This window comes from Poromitra crassiceps (assembly GCF_964638095.1).
Source record: "Poromitra crassiceps genome assembly, chromosome: 8".
In the NCBI taxonomy this organism is placed as follows: Eukaryota; Metazoa; Chordata; class Actinopteri; order Beryciformes; family Melamphaidae; genus Poromitra; species Poromitra crassiceps.
In genome coordinates, this window is record NC_139629.1 from 45,478,850 (window position 1) to 45,486,349 (window position 7,500).

Consider the following 7,500-nt stretch of genomic DNA (forward strand, 5'->3'; position numbering starts at 1 on the left):
ATTTTAATTTGGCATAAAGAAATCCAGGCCAGGCACTCAATGAGGTTTGAAAAATGTAAAAGGCCTTTAATTCATTGGGCTGGAATCATGAAAATACACCAGGGTGTAGCTGTGACACAGAGATAAACAGAGTCATTATAGTTGCATTCACCACAGGTGCGCGCACAGCCTACGTATAGGTTGATACTTTTTAAAGTGACTACCTGTAGTAACCTGAGGTAAAGAGTTTCTTTGACCTGGTCTTATCAGCATCATCTCAGAATGAGCTGAGAAAAGTGTGTGTTCAGGTGTCTCTGAGTATCTGTGTGTAGGTGTGTGTCTTTGGTGTTACATGGGTTCCAATTTGTAGGTCATTATCATTATCTCATCTTCATTAACCCATGGTGTCAGGTTGTCATCACATCCTAACTCTCAGCTGCAAAGCGTAAAAGTCTGTATTTGTTGTTTTTTTGGTCTGCATTTTAAGTTTTTGGTTTACCATTAATAGTCAAGATACAGTATTCTGACTCATCGCAGACTCTTTGCTTTCTGTTTCCCCTCTACAGTTTCTATTCCGCTCGTTACTGTATATCATTCTTTAGATGGAGATCATTTGCACCCATCAACACTGTAGGATGCTATGAAGCCCACTGAACATTTCAGATAAAAGAGACTCAACAAAGAATCAAAGATGATAATTGAGTGGCAAAAATATAAGCATGGAGGCATAAAAAGGTTAACGGTCAATAGAGAGGCAAAGTGGACATCACTTCCTGCTTCAAACACTGTACCAGAGATTTTCATCCGCCATTTATTTTCCCATAGACATTTCGTAAAATGCGTATAAAATAGTTGTAACTTCGTCGAACCAAATGGTTCAGCTAACGCTATAATCGGGAGAGACCATAGGCCGTTTCACTCGACTAAAACAAAAAAAAAACATTGAAAAAATATTTTCTTTTAAACCCGCATTTTTTTTTTAACGTTTTGGTCCCAGTGAAATGTTATGCGATCTCCTCCTGTTTCTAAATATATCTGTACCGTTTGGTTTGAACCGGTAAAACGCATTTTGTACGCATTTACGAAATGTGTATGGGAAAATAAATGGCGGATGAAAATCTCTGGTACAGTGCTGAAGCAGGAAGTAGGCGGTCACCTTGCCTCTCTATTGTAATTACAGTTCCGATCCTGCATCTGTGCGTATGAGTATGTGTGTGTGGTGTGTGTGGTTCCCTTGGCTTGGAGAGAGAGCGCAATACGGAGAGTAACAGAGTGTGAGAAAGAGTGGGAGAGAGAGAGAGAGACACAGAGGGAGAGACAGAGAGAAACAGAGGGAGAGAGAGGGAGAGACAGAGGGAGAGAGAGAGAGAGCTGGAGGGCTTGTTAAGGTGATAATCAGCTTTAATTAAGACCTGTCTCTGGGCTCCATGTCCCTCTTGGGGGGGGGAAGTAAAGATACAGTGGAGCCAGAGAGAGAGAGGGAGGTCATGTGCCGAGGGAGGGAGAGATGGATGGACGGGGGCGAGCGAGGCGAGCGCAGTGAGACCCGGTGCCCCGAGTGTCCCCGGCGTCTGAAGGTCATCGTTCCTTCCTGCAACCTCACCAGATTGTTGGAGAGGTTGCACATTTTGCCACGGGACACTTTCTCATATCGGCCTCATACGTTTTTTTCAATCACAGTTCAACTCAGTGTGGCACATGGTGCTGCTGATGATGACAAGATCTACTGTAAGTAGATCTAGCCTACTGTGAGTACAGAATCCTTCAGGTGCTAATTGTCTCTGAAAGGAATACTGTGCTGAGTGTACCAAATAATACATCCATTTGACTCTTTCTATGAATAGACTCACCAAGTGAATCCAGGTGAAAGCTGAGGTACTGGGTTTTGTTTCTGTTCAGGGTTGGCCAAACTACAGCCCGCGGGCCAACTGCAGCCCGCTGCCCGTTTTTAAGTGGCCAGCCATGAATTTAGCAATTTTTTTTTTTTTTTTTTTTTTTTTTTTTGTTGCTAAAAACGTTTTTCCGTTTTTCTGTTTTAAAGTTTAAAATGGAAAACGAAAACGGGGGGGGGAACGGAAACTGATTCCCCCCCATTTCGTTTTTTTCAATTTAAAAGCATTGAAAATGGGTTATACTTGAGTACCCTGACCTGGTCTATTTATTTTTAAAGATTTTTAATACTGAATGAATGTTTAATACTAATGTTATGTTAAATTATCTCTGTCTTAACCTGTTGGCACAGGAAAAGAAAATTTGAAAACATACAGAAATACCCATTGTAATAGGTGAGCACATCAATAAACTATATGTCATTTATTTAGGTAGAAATTCGATTTTTGATGGCACAAGGGTTTTCTGGTCCAATTTTTTTGCCGTGAAAACTACCGCGCTTAATATTGTTTGGCCCGCGACTCCTTATATTTTTCTGTATGCGGCCCACAACCAAAAAAGTTTGGCCACCCCTGTGTTAAATCATGTTGATTACGCGTTTCAAATGGCATTGTGTGCATTATGTTGTGAGGTTAGCTTCTCTGTGATACAAACACACAGCATGTGTTAACCGCTGTGTGCTCTCAAACTCTGTTGACACAGCTGTTAGCGACCCCTGTTAGATCAGCACTTCTTTACGACAATCCTCTCCTCCTCTCCTTTGCTCCCATATCTTTGCTTCTCCTCATCATTTCCTCTCCTCTCCTTCCCTTTTCCATCCCCTAATTTAAGTTTCATCAAAGTCCATTAGAATGAGTATATATATATATCGATTATAGAAATAGAGTTCACCTCTGCAAGGGGTAGGAGTTAAATGGCTGTCAATGGCTGTTAAAAAAAAATCCTTAGTAGCTTATTTGTACTCTCTGCACGATAGGTTTCACACACTGGTATGAGAAAATGGCCGATCCAAAACAACTTGTAGACAAAAAAGGTCAGCATAGGTCAGTGTTTCTGAATTGGTGCATTGGGACCCAATAGTGGGTTGTACTAATGTCTTGACTAACCTGCTGACCAAAGCAACATTAGTCCTAGAGATTATTGCTGTATATGTGGCTAGCGCGTTAGCCGTAAGTTTGTCCATTCATTCTCACCACTGCCTCGTGCCCGCCGGCATTCCCTGTCCCGATTGCACCCACCGCGTTGCCTTTCCCCACCATCAACACACTCATTTTGCAAGATGAATGTTGCATTCTCTCCGACCTTCAACCAAATTAAGTCCTGTGGTGGTTCTGCAAGCTCCTGGTGAGAGAGGGAGAGGAGTGAAAGATGGAAAAGCAGAGAAGAGCTGCTTTTGAAAAATAGATTTTGTTTTTTTATGTGGTGCCTTCAGAGGGTTAGAAAGAGCAAAGAGGGAAGAGGGAAGAGATAGTGGGGAAGAGATGCGCCGCTGCGCTCCTTCACCTTGAAGTGGCAACGTTTCCCTTGATAGAGGGCTAATAAGACTAATCAGGCCTGATTAATTACCCCGATAGGCGCTCCATTCGCCAGCCTAATTGATGGCTTTATCGGTGTTTTGCACCGGGCCGAGGGGATGACTGCGCTTCTCTGGGGGGGGGGGGGGAGCTGGGGGGTTTTAGCCCAAATGAAGGTTACTGACGGCAGGAGAGAGGAAGACGTAGTTGTTGAAGAGGTGGTTTCCATTGAGTTGAATGGTCGTATTTCTGAGGTCTGATGAATAGGCAGGGTATGGTGGATTTTAGTGGTGGGAATCACCGATGCCCCACGATACGATATTATCACGATACTTAAGTCACGATCTGATCGTATTGCGATATTGCGATATGCTAGTATTGCGATATATTGAGTATTGCGATATTGGGATAAATTGTGATTTATTACCTGCAAATGATGTCCCAAAGGTAACAACTTTGTCAACATCTGTTTTATCTCATCAGACAAAGTTTCCAGTCTGTTCATCTCACTTCAATCATTTTTATTGGAGCAAAATGGGATTGTCAAGCAGACGGACTGACCAACACTGTCATAAAAACCTGTCATAAATGTTGCATGCACTTGACATTTTGTATAATAAAATATCACTCTGCATTCGATACGATACGATATATTGCCCACAAAATATCACGATACTATGCTGTATCGATTTTCTACCCCCACCCCTAGTGGATTTGAGATGGGTACTTGTTTTCTAAGTTTAAGTTTTGTCCCTAAGTTTCCTTACAGATACACGCAGTACTTGGGACTCATAGCACTCGCCTCAGTCGCACACTGCAACATTCTAAACAATCAAAGTCTAGACAGTGTCTGTCCCCGCCTGAATGATGGCAGATATTGAGGGCTGTGTATTGGACTCTCAGGGGAACAGGCCCTCTTCCAATCCTATTCCCCTGTGACATTACACCAGAAATCAATGTGGCCTTAAGCCACGTAATCACCAGCGTTCAGCCCTATGTGTGATGGAGGCTGTGCCGCTGCCATTTACACTACTTCATAGTAAAAGATGCCATTTCTCCACAATAGAAAAGAAATACTTGCAGACTGTGTTTCCATCATCCATTGATTTGCACTACATACTTTTTTTTTTTACATAAACATTGAGATAAATAAAATTATATGTACGTATGTCCAATATAAAACAAACTTCAGTGAATTTAGGCCTGTTTCAGATGACAAATGTAATAAAAAGAAAGATGGAATTAAAAGGAGTTAGCTGTGGTAACAATGTTGGGGGGTAACACATTCCAAAAGTAACATATTACAGGTAATATTACTTTTAGCAGCAACTCAGTAATATAACTTATTACCAATAGGATTTCAGTAATATTATACCAGTTACTTTGTCAAGTAACACAAGTTACAAATTGATTTTTTTTTTTTTATCAAAGCACATTATTTAAAGATACAATAATTTCCTAAATTGTGTTTTTATGCAAATAACCACTATAGATGACAATAACAAAGGAAAAGGATAACATTTAGAATTTTGGTCGGTTTACACTGACTTCAAGACGGTTGAAATTATTTTTCCTGATCGTTCCGGGGCGGCGATGTCATTCTGTTGCCGCTGTTATTTTGGTTAAAGTAATGCAAAAGTAGTGTAATAAGTAACGAGTTACTCTACACAGACAGTAATATTGTAAAGTAACTTATTACTTTCAAATGAAAGTAATATGTAGTATATTACATTTTGAAAGTAACTTGCCCAAAACTGATTATAAAGTGTTACCAATATGTTGGTGGCTACCTTTTGGCTACAGTTGTGGGCGACACTCCCAACTTGTAAGTTGCTACACTTCACTGCAGCCTACACGTGTGTGTAGTATACTACTGTAAGTGCCAGCTGGTTACTAAATGCTGCACCTGTGCAGTCTGACCACACGGTGACTTTTGTCACCGAGTCAATTCAGGATGGGAAGAAACGCCAGGATGCACCTGACTGATACGAGCACGAAGCAACACCATTTTAATGTCTAATTTGGCTGCTTCTGTATTTATGGTTGTGTTAAAATGCACACAGACAAAAATACACATGCCTTTGTATGTATATTACAAAGTATTAGAGCATAATTATGTTTTGCTTGCTTGACTCCCTCTATCTCTTTGCTGTCACGTTCTATCGGCTAGTCTTTTGCAGCCTGTGCCCCTGTGTGGTTTCTTAGTCTTCAGAGCCGGGAATACATAGAGCCATTTGCTCTATATTTATCCAGCTCTATGATTTATTAATAGTCTCCCCAGTATGCGCAGTACTAAAAATACAGCGGAGGCCGAACGCCACATACAGCATCCAGCCAGGAAGGGGAGTGTGCGTAGGCTGAGGAGAGATCTGTCCTCTCAGCAGCTTTTCCCTGCAACAACATGCACCTCTGGGATGATCCAGGGATTCAGGTTACCTCAGCAGGCAAGCTGCTCGCTGACTAAGCAGTTTAGTGATCCAGTCATCCGATACATTGATAACGTGATTCAGCAATTCAAAGTTATTAGGATTAGGAGCTGCTGCCACAAACGATTATATATTCATTATTGATCAATCTGTCGATTTCCTTTTTCCCCAAAGCCCAAGATGACATTCTCAGATGTCTTCCTTTGTCCTGACCAACAGTCCAGAACCCAAATACAATCAGTTTACTGTCATAGAAGACTAAAGAAACCAGAAGATATGATTTCACATTATAAGAAGCTGGAATGAGATAATTTCTTAAAAATTAGTCTAAATGATTAATCGATATTAATCGTATAAAAATAGGCGCTTCATTTTATGTCGACTAATTGTTGCAGCTCTAATTGGGATTGAGTTACTTAAGTACTGATTGAAATACATGGTGAACTCCAATATATAAGTGTATATCCTTTCTCTCTCTCTCTCTCTCTCTCTCTCTCTCTCTCTCTCTCTCTCTCTCTCACCAGTATGAATACTTCAATGCAGTGTTGATCAATGAGGTGGACGAGGAGGGCAACAGCGTGGAGCTGGGAGGAGAATTCCTCCTGCAACCTAACGACCACTTCAACAATCTGTCAGTCAACCTCAGCCTCAGCGTGGTCCAGGTGCCCACCAACATGTACAACAAAGGTACGACCATCATCACCCCCAATAACGATATATTCAACAACATGTGCGACAATGATTGAAATGCCAGTCTAAAACTCCAGCACGTTTTTACTATGTGTGTGTACACGCATGCATGTTAGGCTAGCCTATGTCAGGATTTGAGTTAATTAACTGGGACTCTTTTGATTGAAGATCATCCCTACCACACACCGACCTAATTAGCGGTTAAATAATCAGAGATTCTGCTAATGTACCATCCACTGAAGTCCAACCAATGCAGTCGAAGCCTTGTCCAATGCTCAGCGGACAGAGTGAATGTCATGTCGGCTTAACCCAGCAACCAGAGGCAAAGAAATGAGTTGGAGAGAGAGAGAGAGAGAGAGAGAGAAGAGAGAGAGAGAGAGAGAGAGAGAGAGAGAGAGAGAGAGAGAGAGAGAGGGAAAGGGAAAGGGGGGAAGCGAGAACATGAGAGAGAAAGTAGGTTAAGTCAGACTGATGGAAGGTCTGAGCGAAAGATTAATTACAGCTCGGTGGAAAAAAAAACGAAAAGAAACCCAGAGAGAGAAAGAGAGAGTGAATGAAATGGAAAGGGATTGAATGAAAGTGCGAGGAGAGTGAGGCTGGCAGTCTGACGCAGGCAAAGTCATTTTGATTTGATTCACAGGTAAAATAAGCACAACCACACACACAGAGAGAGAGAGAGAGGGAGAGAGAGAGAGAGAGAGAGAGAGAGGGAGAGAGAGAGAGAGAGAGAGAGAGAGAGGCAGGCAGCTTTAACAAGTGTTTTATATCTGCAGGCTTTGTTCACTGGTAGTGATAATCTGGATGAATTGGCTGGTAGTGATAATCTGGATCAATTGGCTGGTAGTGATAATCTGGATCAATTGGCTGGTAGTGATAATCTGGATCAATTGGCTGGTAGTGATAATCTGGATCAATTGGCTGGTAGTGATAATCTGGATCAATTGGCTGGTAGTGATAATCTGGATCAATTGGCTGGTAGTGATAATCTGGATCAATTGGCT

The 7,500-nt window shown here is 41.7% G+C and overlaps 1 pseudogene across 1 annotated transcript in view; it reads left to right on the forward strand.

Moving 5' to 3' along the window:
* Positions 1-7,500, forward strand: part of LOC310780760 (voltage-dependent calcium channel subunit alpha-2/delta-3-like) — a 140,394-nt pseudogene that overhangs the window by 34,770 nt on the left and 98,124 nt on the right. Inside the window, exon 2 of the transcript in view lies at positions 6,334-6,496. The product of the transcript in view is annotated as a voltage-dependent calcium channel subunit alpha-2/delta-3-like (transcript). The remainder of the gene's footprint in view (positions 1-6,333; positions 6,497-7,500) is intronic.